This window comes from Passer domesticus, chromosome 3, assembly GCF_036417665.1.
Source record: "Passer domesticus isolate bPasDom1 chromosome 3, bPasDom1.hap1, whole genome shotgun sequence".
NCBI classification, from domain to species: Eukaryota; Metazoa; Chordata; class Aves; order Passeriformes; family Passeridae; genus Passer; species Passer domesticus.
Genome location: NC_087476.1, coordinates 99,138,490 through 99,150,900, shown reverse-complemented (window position 1 = coordinate 99,150,900; position 12,411 = coordinate 99,138,490).

The window sequence follows — 12,411 nt, the reverse complement described above, 5'->3', positions numbered from 1 at the left end:
CACAGCCCTGAAAGATCATCACATTCATACCAAAAAGAAAAGAAACCGCCCCAGGGTATTTATATTGAGGAAGGAAAAAAAAAAAAAAAAAAAAAAGAGCTGGCAAGAAAGAGAAAAAGAGGCTGAGAACCTGCAACTTTGTTAACTAACTCTGCGGCTGAATTGAAAAAGGCCAGGCTGGTCCCCCTACAAATCTTGCTTCCTATCCCCTCCCCTCTCTCAAGCATCTCTGGAAATCTGTCTGGAAACTGGAGTGAAAAGTTCAGCTGCTCGGAGCTCTCCCCCGGCAGGCAACCTCGTGAGCCGCTCGCTGCCCGTGGGCTGCCCGGAGCAGAGCCGGGCCTCGGCAGGGCCAGCCCCGGCCGGCAGCTGGGCAGCGGTCCCTCGGTGCCCAGCAGGGCAGGCCAGCAGCCCCCGGGATTAATGATTACCTTCCCAGCACCCAGCACGCTGGCATGGGCTCCCAGCTGCCCGCACCTCTGTTAAACAGCGAGGGAAAGAGAAGGCGGGTTTAGCTTTAACCAAGGGGTAAACGGTCAGCGCTTACAAATGCTGAACCACCAAAAACCGGCCAGCCACAGGTTATTTATTCCACTTGCACAAGAGGACTGTGAGGTTCAAAGGATGAGAGGGCCCGTGGCAGCCTACAAACCTCATTTTCTGCCCCTGGCCTGTTGGAGGAACCAGGGTAAAAAGGCTTTCCCTCCCTGAGTGGCGTTTCTTCCTGCCCGCCCTCTCGGCTGCCTTTCTCTGTTCTGACTGCCTGTTCTCGGGTACAGACTGTCTCTGACCGCCTTGTGCGGAGCCTCGCACAATGGGGCTGTAATATAACCTCAGCGCGAACGAGCTGCCATTAATAATAATAATAAAAACGCCCATCACACCCTACGGCAGCTGCGGATAGGGCCGAGCAGAGCCGCAGCCCCGCTCCCCCGTGGGAAACCCGTGTCCCCCGGGAGCGCGCAGCCCCCACACCGCCGCCGCCCTGGCTGCCGGGGGCAGGCGCTCTGCTCTGTGGGCTGGGGAACACAAAGGCTTTTCCCCGCCCGGGAAGGCCCGCAGCGGGCCGGGCCGGGCCGGGCGGGCCGGGGCGAGGCGCGGGGCTGCCCTGCCACCTGCCGGCTGCGGGGGCTCCGTGCGGGCCGCGGGCACGGCCCCCACCGCGGCCTGGAGCCGGGCCGGGCTCAGCGCTGCCCTCGGGAAGGGCACCGCGCCCTCCGCGGCCTGGGTCAGAGCTGGGGGCCCGGAGCTGTGTGTAACCCTGCCCGCAGGCCGCACAGCTGCCGAGGGCAGCGGGGCTGGGGCAAGCGGTGGCTGGAGTGGAAGGGACAGGGCCCGCCCCAGGCTGCAGGGGCAGCGGTGGGGAGAAGGCCGAGTGTTGCTCTGCGATGGTTGGTGGTGCCGCGCTGTCAGCCCCGGCTCTTTGTTCCCTCTCCTCCCCACCTCCCGCACAATCGTCTGACTGTTCCAGGCACGCACAGGCTACTCAGCCCCTCCCCTTGCAAAAAACAGGAGACCGAGGAAACTCCTCTCCCATCCGCATCGTGTGAGAAATGGGGAGGAGACCTTTCCCATACTGGCTTGTCAGTGGTAGTTCTTTGTGGAGCTGGAGAAACTCCCTGGCCCCGAAGCCGGCAGCGGGTCCGCACTGCCAGCTGTCCAGGGTCTGCTGGCCACGCAGTGTGGTCATCTTGGGCTGGCAGCAGGGCTTCTGCTGAAACACCAAAAGGCTGATGGGGGGACAGGGGAGAGCAGAATGGGCACATCCAGGTGTGGGCTTTCCGCCATGCAGGAGGCCCCGGGGGCTAATTGCAGTGCCTCCTCGTTTGACAGGGGTGATGATCTCAGTGGAAATATGCGGGCTCAGTCTAAATGTGCCCATCTTGTAGCAGCTCAATAGAGAGCCTGCACTGTGGGGCAGCCATGCCAGATGTCAGGCTTGCTGTCACAGCCACTTTGCCAAAGGTGGTTTTCTGAACATCACCTCCCTGCCCTGCTTCTCTCCCTTCCCATGAGACTTCTGGGCTGCCTCCCTTTAGCATCGCTCCCGCCCTTCTCCTCACACTAAGGCTGTAGCTCCCCTTCTCAGTAAAGACCACCCATTGCCATGGTAACATTGCCTCTTACAAAGTTGCAAGCAGACACAAAGATATATTTCTCCCCTGCCTTATAGCCCCCCCATCCCTTCATCCTGGTTAACAGGCCAGGACTTTGCTTGTAGGGAGGGGATGGAGGGCTCTTACATTTCATTTTCATTGAGGAAGGAGAAGGTATTCCAACCCCTTTGCTCCACAAGTGCTGAAGCATCTGGTCACTGCAGGGAAGGAGTTGTCATTCATGGACCCCTGAGAGCCCTTGAAGGCAATAGTTCCCCAGGTGGATACTGGCAGTGCAGATACTGATCCTGCACTGGGAAAGAGTGGCTGCCAGTTAGAGGCAACACGGCCCATGGAAGACAAAAGAGGGAAACGAAGACCTGCATTTCATCCACCCTGAGCAGAAAAAATCTCTGCTGTGGTCGTGTTCTGTTGCTGCCTCCCTGAGCAGCTCTGGTTCTCTTCCCAAAATTACTTCTTCAGCTTATAAAGCTAATTGGGCTGTCTCCAGGACTGCTGGCACCCCTTGCTGCCTCAGCCACACCATGAATAATGGTGTGGTACTACTTACATGGCAGTAACCAGCAATGTAATAGTAGCCTGGATGCACCCATGGTTCACTGCAGCCTTAGCTATGACTGTGGACAACAGGTGATATTCATCAATCTCTTGTTCGCTTTTCCTTCCCTTCTTACTTGTATACATCTCCTCTCCTCTCCCAGTGGATCTACCCCAGGCCTTTGCAATGCTGAACAAAATCTTTCTTTCATCCTCCTTTTTCTTTTTCTTTCACTTCTTTTCATGTCTTTTCTTCTCTTTCACTTTGACCAAGACATTCCTTTTCCTTGAAACCAGTGAAGGATCTCCCACATCTTCTGACCTGTTTGTCAGTCTGGTCCCTCCCAGTTTATAATTTTTGTTGTATAGTTGCCATATCGGACTGTCACATGTTCTCTTACCTCCCTTTAAGTATTCCTTAAGTCTTCACCTCTTTCCAGGGGAGTCTCCCCTCCCCTGAGTTCACCTTATCACCATGACCACTGAACTCCCCTGCCCTGACCAGTCTCCATTTCACCCTGCCACGTTTCTCTAGGGGAGGCTTGCACTCACAGAGTAAAGCCCCGGGTCACTCTGCTGCTGTCAAGTGCTGTGGCTTGCCCATGCTACTGCAGTTCATCTGTGCCAGGCTTTTGCACCACAGCTTGGTGTGAGCATCAAGAGCTTCCCATCAAATGCTGCTGCTTGCAAATGTGCTGCTGAACCTGCTGACTGCCCCAAAGCAGGTGTGTGTTTACAGCACCTGAGAATTGGCTTTGAACATTGCTATTTAATGCAAAGGCGTTCTAATAAAATAGCATTTTTAAAAGGTAGCTGGACTAAGGAGCAGAAGGATTGGTATCAATAATGTTTAGGCTCTGGCAACACTGAAAGAGAAAATGGCATGGAAAGGAATTATCTCTCCTAATATATTTTGCAGCAAATGGAAGAATCTGAGGGGAAAAAAAAAAAGAAAAAAAAAAAAAAAGTGGTGCCATTAGAGTGAAGAAAAGTAATAGAAACCATTCCTGATATACAATCTGGACTCATCCCAGCATATTTCGAAAAAATAAAAATAAACATGTAGGCGATTCCAGGCTTTAATTATCTTTCACAAACTCCACTGTCAAAGTCCTTCTGATTGACTGCAAATTTTGCACCCTTCTGAGCAAGAATGAGAATTAGGAGGAAAACTACAGTAAATGAGGCTGTAGCAACAATGGACTTTCCCAGAGGCTGAAAAAAGTCCACAGAGAGAAAAATCTGCCAAGCCAGAAGTGCAAAGACACCCCTGACCCCACTGCTCTCGTCCCTACATGTTCCTTCCTCCGTGAGGAAACCTGTAAACTCAGCAGCACCCATGACAATCAGCAGGGTCAAATCCAAACATGAATTTTGTTTTCAAGTCAGAGCTTGGCCTAAATCCTTCTAAAGTCCACCCATGTTCCAGCCATTGTTCTAGTCCAAACGTTTACCAGTACTCTGCTCTAGTCTTCTGCTTATTCTCAGGGTCCTTTCCTCTAACTTTTCTTTCCATTCTAATTTTTCCTTGAGATTTTGCCAACATTCCAACACACTATGTCAGGAGCATCCACTCCATGCTAATTTTACAGTCATGATCTTTTCATTACTGTCTGGTCTCCTTCACTCTGACATGGAGGCTGGAGCTCTGGCCTTCCTGCATTGCCATGCCAGCTGACCTCTACTAGGGAGTGCTCCTCCCATGGGACTTTATTGGAATACTATGCCTGGGATACAGAGTTCTAGTAAGCACCTTCTGCCCACCCTGTAGTCACAGGGACAAACACCTCTACAAAAAGCAAGGCAGACAGTAGTTAACCTGAGTATTTCTCTGGATGTTCATCTCTCTTCATTGACTACAAGGTAAAGCCAAGGGATTATGAGCCCCTTATTTTGTGAGCTGAAAAAAAAGTGAGCTGAATTAAAGATTTTTCAGACAGTATTGTTATTTTTCCATAGTAGTTTTTCTTCCTCATTACAGATAGGCCACAATCCTGTGAGAAAAGCCTCCCAAGAAAGAGGATGTTTTTTCTTCCCATCAAGTGCTATTGCTTGGCTCCCTAGCCTAGCCAGAGCTCAGGTAGCTACTGCTCTCCCAGGGCAGTGAGCCCAGCAGTGTCCAGCCACAGCATTACTGAATTTTAGGCAGGACATATAGGACTTGTATTTAATTGTGATGGGCTCCTCCACTCACCAGCTAGAAATTCCTTAATGTAATCCATACTGCCCTAGAGTGCGAGGATACCTCTTGCATGTTCAGAGGACAAACCTACATCATGCGGTCTGAGCCTGGATATCATGGGCCCCTTTCTCAGTTAGGATAAACCAGCACAGTTCCAGAGCCTCCAGAGAGACGGTGCTGATTTACACCAGTCAAGACGTGAGCCCCCTCGATGCAATGCCAGCCCTGAACTACGTAACACAGATCATCTGGGCTGCTTGGAAGGCTCACAGTCCCCCTTGGGCTGCCTCCTTCACTTCTGATTCCTTGTGAGACTGTTAGGGCTGGAGGAAAGTCACCACTATGAAAAGGCACATACTACCACACTATATTCTTTCTAGCTTTGACAAACTTGTCCCCTCCTTTGTTGCTCAAACAAGCTCCCAGATGTGACCAGACACTTTGGTCCCCTCTTTCAGCTTTTTCAGAGCTACACTGGGAATCTTCCGAACTGCTGGGTAAACAGCAACATAAAATATTCAGTCATCGCTGGGCAAAAAAAGGCTGTTGTGCCCTGTAGGAGAGAAACCATTCAGCTTGTGTATGGTGGCACTCTCAAAAAGCATGGGTAGGCTGCACATCCAGCACAAGAATACCTGTTCAGAAGAGTAGTGTTTAAAAGACACTAATTTCTGATCTTTTTCTTTATCACCTCCTCCCATCCTGTATCACTGACTTCCCCAGAGCTGCCTTTCCTCTCTACCTTGCCTTCTCTTATGCACAGACCAGGAAAAGACTGTCTAAGAGTTAATTCTGTAACTCAATCCTCCAGGACAGATCAGATCATACTTGTTTCTCGAGAATCATTTTTACTGGTTTGTAACATAATCATTTGCCTTGTTCTGATCTCAGTGGCAGGTGCATTTCTGAGCAGCATGAAAAGAGTTCAAGGTCGGATACTCTGATACTGCTTCTTCTGGGCTCCTCTTCACATTGAAAAAGGCCAAAAGCGCCTTTCTGTTCCCAGGCATTATCTCTTCAAATACCTCATTAGAAATTATATAGAAAATGGAGACTTTCCTGAAGGTGTACAGCAAAAGAACAAGAAGCAACAGAACAAGTTGTAGCAAGAGAAAATATAATTAGATATTAGGAAACATTTTTGCACAATGAGGGTGGTCAAACACTGGAACATGCTGTCCAGAGATTGTGTAATGTCCAGCCCTGGAGATCTTCAACTGGACAAAGCCCTGAGCAACTAGATCTAGCTCTGAAGGTGGATCTAACATAAAGGTTTGCCATGCTTTGAGCAAAGGCTTGGACCAGATGACCTCTAGAAGTGCCTTGTAACCTAAATTATTATATGAGTCATGAATCTGTAATTGCGGGAGCAAGCTGTGCTTCCCTTTGTCACAGTACCCTCTGCAGTACCCTGCAGCAAGCTCAGAATCTTCTCTGCCAGTTCATGGTGTCTCAGCCTTGAATCACTAGGAGACCCTTATTAAAGAAGCTCAGGTGACCCAGTAAAGCAGAAACTTAAGAGACTGCTCTGACAGTTCTCATTGCACACCCTCAAGCCATCTGAGCAAGTCAGAGCAGGGAATGATGGAGTCTGGATTGACAGCACATCCTGCACAGAAAAGATGTGCGGGTCATGCTGCCCATTCACACATCTCTTCAAAGGGACCACTGACCTGCATCCTTTCCTGGTGAACTCCTGTGACACTGTAGTGTTTTAGACATGTCTAGGGGCTCCTCTTCACAGGAAAGAAATGTTTAACACGTGGGACACCAGGTCTCAGAGCCACCTCACTCTCAGGGTTATTTTGGAGGCACACTCCCTGATAGTCCATAAAGAGAGGTAAAAGACAAAGGTTAAGAGCTCCATAAGTGGCCATGTAGAAAATCCCTCCCAGGTTGCTCTTTACTGTTGCCTAAATCTACACCCCTTTCTTACCCCTCCTACTCTTCAAAAAGGAGCCAGATTCCCCCAGAGAGTTGTGATGTACTACATCCCAATGTGCCTCGGTTTTGGAAACCCTTATTTTGTTTAGGTTGCCATGCTGCAGTAAAAAAAATATTGTTGCCCTCTACTCTGTCTCCAGAGCACTTGTCTCCAGGAGAAGCTGTAGAAGAGCCAGGAAGAGTGGGGAATGCTAGATGCTTGAAAGGTTCCTTGGGATGCAGCTACCATGGGGTTTGGACGTGGATGCAGATGAACACACGTGCATTTATGGGTACACCCCATTTCCCAGCCAGCAGCATGTAGTATGTTTCCCCACTGCAACAAACATCCTCCTGGAAACTGTGGGTGCTGCTGAGCAAGCAGCACAGCCCCAGATAGATTATTGATGGCAATTCATAGAGGGACGTAAGCACCTATCTGGCTTTCTCCACAGAAATTGCCTTTTAGCCACTGACTTCTCAACCTGATCCTCAGGGAGATTTATAAAATACCTTCAAAGAAGAAGCTGGGGCTAGAATCCACAGTACTTCTGGATGGAAAAACTCATCAATTCCGTAGATGCACAATTTTATTACACAGTATTTCTTATTTCTCACTACTTCTCATTCCTCGCCTTTTTACAGGTGCTAACCACCTTTTTTTCAAGCTGCCCAGTTGATTACCAAACCCAAACTAAATTCAAAACATTTGTTCTCAGCCAATCCTTTCCAGGAGTTTGCTGTTTGTTGTTTGAAATTGAAAAGGAGGCTTTTGTGCCTGTAAGTTTTCCCAGTTTTTTTCAAAACATGCCACTGTATCAAAAGAAATTGGTTCTCCCTACAAGCCTATCTGCTTCATGGCTGGTAGAACATGGTGGTTGCACCAGAGTTATTGCTAGTGCCACGGAGAGGCTGTGCTTGCCAGAGGAGACAGCATGACTCAGCTGCCAAGGAAGGCAGATGAGTGAAGAAAACCTTAGTTTTCTGATCAGGCCCAAAACTGTAACTCAGGCAGAGATGCAGACACACAGTAAGGAGGGAGCAGGCAACTAGGGCAAAGGAACTGCCAGCATATCACACAACTTGGGGAAATGTGATGGGAATTGCTTCAGAAACAGGGGCCCTTAGCCTTTTTCATCCAGCCCTCCACCAGCTAAACAGATTATGGTGGAAAAAGAAGATGAGACAAATGTCCAGAAAGAATTAAATGATCCCTGAGTGGGATAAATGAGCTGACTAAATTGTTGGTGCTGTGGGATGCAATCTGTTTAGATCTGACAGAGATCAGAGCAGGGATACCATTCAGGGCCTCTCTGCACGCTGTAGAATACCAGCAGATACTAATGGGAAGTTTAATGGCTAACATGAGATGAGCATACACACACACATATAATAAATCAGGACAAAAATCAGCGCTGGTGTCTGCTGTAAGCATGCACAGCTCAGAAAAGAAATCAATACATTCCTGCCTAGTCACACAATGCTAATGGCAAGGTCCCAGTACATGGTAGTCATGGAGGATTCTAATTACCATTCCTGCATGTCTGCTGGGAAATGCACAATGCTAAACACCATCCAGCAGGAACTTTCTCAAAGAGCTTGAATACCATTCTCTGATTCAAGGCACTAGAAAGACATGCCAGGCTGATAGCTAAGTAAGCCAGTAATGGGATATGGAGCCTTTCACCTCGAGGTCACCTTCTAGTGACCCATGGTTATTACCATCTGATTGCTGTTGCCTGTGTGAAATGAGGTGAGGAGCTTCGACCAACTCCTCATGGCCAAGTGCCTCTATCACACAAAACCTGACACTGAGGTTGGTGCTAATTGGCCCTGCTGGTCACCAGCCTTTCTGGGAAGGCTGGGGACCCTGGCTCCCTCCTCCCTGCTGGGGGCATCCCTGTCAAAGGCATCAGCCCAGTGCCCCCAGGGCTGGAGCTCTTTGAGGGCCCTTTCCTGTTGGCTAGACTCCCTGGGAGGAGGGCAACTCCTTCTTTGTGAAGGGAGGGTTTAGGAAGGGCTTTCTCCTTTAAGACAGAGAGAAGCCCCCTTTCAGCAGCTCTCCCAGCTGACACACAATGGCTTGCCACCTCCTCGGCTGCTCAGAAATGATAATCAGAGGTTCAGCTACCAGGAGAGAAAGGGAGCTGCTCCCTGCGCTCCCAACCCCCGCCATCGGCAGGATTGGTGTCACACGAGCTGAGGTGGCAGATGGGTCGTTAGCCCGCTTTGGCTTTTTTAACTCCTTCCTCCCCCACACAGCTCACCCCCAGACGCATGTGTAGAGGCACACGCAAAGGAAGGAAACCCCGGTCCAAGGGCTGGTTTTGCCATGGTGAGGAGCACAAGCTGTTGGCACAGAGGGCCACTCTGTATCGTATCAATATCACAGTGTTACATCAGCTGCTTGTTTAAAAGATGGTATCTGTGCTGAGTGAGGTATTTGGTTCCGTCCCATTTCAGTCAGAGGTTCTTCCAGGCTCCCACATCCAGACAGGGCAGATGCAGCTGAGAGTGATGTGGGGCATCGGTACATCACAGAGGGATAATAAAAAAAGAAGTGCCTTCATGTCCAGTGGCTCCATGTGCTTTACCTCATGGCCATTATTCACACAGATTGGCAGGGACAAGCTCTCCCCCTCCACCTCAGCATGGGCAGCCAGTGTCTTCTTGGCCAAGTAAACTTCATTGACCCAACCTCTATCAGGTAGTTGGTGCAGGGGTTTACCTACTCCAAACTGTGAAACTCCTCAGGGTGTTTTACCATCTCATTTCTTCCACGATGCTCTGAACTCCAGCAGCTTGAGAACGGCTACAGGAGGAAGCACCTACCTGCTATGTGCCTATTTTTGGTGGTTTATTTTTTTCCAGCAGTGGCATGTGCTGTCAAAAAGAGAGAGCCTGGCAATCCAAGCTGAGCTCTGCTACTGATTACATTGCTTCAGTCTGATCCCATTATCCCTGACTTACAGGGACCTGGAGTTATGCCACTGTTTATTACCAGACATTATTAACATTAGAAACAATAGTTCCTGGCATAGAGGTTAAGGGGGAGTTGGGGCATCTTCAATGAATTCTGCAGCTTTTCCAGCATTTTTTGTGAGTGCGGTATTGTTGTTCTTTTTTTATTGCTGTGTCACATTTATTATGTGTATGCTGCTTGTACTCAATCTGTTTGGCACATTTTAAAAGGCCACACCATGCAAAGGGTTGCTGCTCAGGAGAAGGCCATGTGTGCTCTGTTAACACAGCCAGCGCTTTGCTTCTGGAGATGTGGTTGGTATAGCACTGTGAGCCATGGTTTTGCAATACTGGTACCATCAAGAACTGCTGCCTTACAGTCTCCCCAGTAGCTTAGTCCTGGCCCCACAGCTCTACCCTATTTGCTCCTACCCCACAGTCCCTGTTATGCCCTTCCTTCAACTCTGCCAAGTCCCTTTTATCTTCATTGCTATAATGTTATTCAATTGCAAATTCCTAATCTTTACTAAATTAAAGCATCACATTAACCCTTGTCTTTTAGAGCATCATCCACAAGAAATATCTGTCTGATGCTGAACAAAAAATACTCATGTCGAGTGTCTGCTTAGAAATAGAAACCCAGCAGCATAAGGGGGGAGTTAGCAATCTTTGAAGGGCCATATCCTGCACTGTAGCTCCCACACTAAGTCACCATGAGCACGCAGTTTATCGGTGGCATCTCACCCTCTGTGGGAAGCAGCAGGTGCCTTGCTCCTGTTAAATGTTGAAATGAGGAGAAGCCAGGAGTCCTGATCTCTCATGCATACAAGTTCAGAGTGTAGCAGGCAAAGTTTCCTGCTTAGTGTGACTGCCTGGTGGCAGGCTGCCCCTGCTGCCTCCCATCAGGAAAGGGCTTTCTTGCTCACCCACCTCTCACTTTTTTCTCCACACCTGATGCTAACATGAGATATCATGGATTGAAAAACTGCTCCAGTTTGGACAGGAGGGACTGGCAAAATTTTGCTGTGATGTAGGATTCATAAGTAGTGTCTACATATATCAGATCTGTAATTTACTTTCTTCCTTCATGCCCAGCTTCTCAAAGGTCAAAACGCAGAATTCAGGAAAGCAGAGGCTGTTCTTCATCCTTAAAAAGTTCATTGATCTATGCCAGTACAATCCTGACACAGTGAGCAATCCTACTGAATTAACAGACATCATTTTTCCAGAACCTCACCCAACCATCCATTTAACATACCAGTAGTATTCCTTTCCTCATAAAACCTGACACTGACAGTTTTTCCAATCCAGAAAAGATGTGTGGGCTCAAAGATCCCACCAGAGCGACCTGACCTCTGCAGGAGTCTCCTGGGACCTCTGCAGCCACTGGACTGTGCTTTGAATGAGCCAGTGCTTAAGGAAAATATAGTGCTCTGTCTGCTCTTTCCCTCTTTCATTTGGAAGAGAATTCATCTTGGTTGGTGAAATCTTCAGACAGTAGCTCCAGCTGCATGTAGGGTTTCCAATCCATTTTCTGCTTATGCAGCTTCTGCATGACACTGCAAGTCCCAGTCAGACCATGCCATGCCTCAAAGCAGAGCAGGAGTCAGGCTTGGCTGCTTCAAGCTGCCAGCACTGCTATGGGGGGTCAGGAGCATGCCTAGGGGGTCGCAAGAGGAGCCAGATCTGTTGGGCACAGCTCATGGCAATGCTAGGCTCGGAGGAGAGGGAATGGTACAGTGGCTTTCCCCTGGGGGGAGGTCTGGCTAGTGGTGAAGTTTGAGTACCCTGAGCCAGGCAGGAGTGCAGGAAAACCTTCCTATTATCCTCTGGTGACAAAAAGAGCCTGTGAAACAGATGTACAAAGCCATGCTCTTCAGGATGCAGATGCTCCATAGATTTGAGCTGATCAGTGAACCTCCTGCCCTCCTCCCCATCCGGCTGTACATGTGTTTCAAACGACAATTACATTTGTATTTTACAAAATACACTGCTCATAAGAGGAGGGGAAGCCATGGTGCTCCCTGCCTCCACTCCTCTGGGCCCCCATTAAGTCTGTTTGCCTGTGATTTCTTCCAAATGACAGAGCCAGTCTGTTAGCAGTTAAGTTAAACAGAGCTTGTCCTGTAATAACCCTGTCCAGGCTGCTAATTGGTACCAGTACCTACTCCCTGCCTCCTCCTTGCTACTGGCAGGGCTTGATCTGCTGCTCCCCTGCCAGGTCAACAAGGGAAGGGGTGTCACCTGCTGGCCTTTGCTCTGGGGCAGGGCCTCCTGCCAGGGTGCAGGTAGCATTGGCATGGGAAGACGAGCAAGGATGGGAAGGGCTTTTCCAGAGAAAGCAATGACCACATACCCACAAATGCGCTCTGTTCTCCGCCGCTGAAATTGAAGACAGCAGTTGCTCTGACTGATCTGGCCACAAAGTCATCCTAATCCTCTCCTTATGACTTTGAGTGCATTGCTGTTCAAACAATAATGACATCCCAGCATCACCACAGCAACATATGGCTTCACAGCAGGGGAGGCAGGCAAGGTACTGCTCCAGCTGGACACAGCTATGCAGTGCTGATCCCATGAGGTACCCAGCTTTCCCGGAGATGCAGCTATTGTTACGAGAATGCTCAGGATTTTCTCACAAAAGTCAGCCCTCATATAGCACCATGCACTAAGAACAATTCAAGTTCAGCA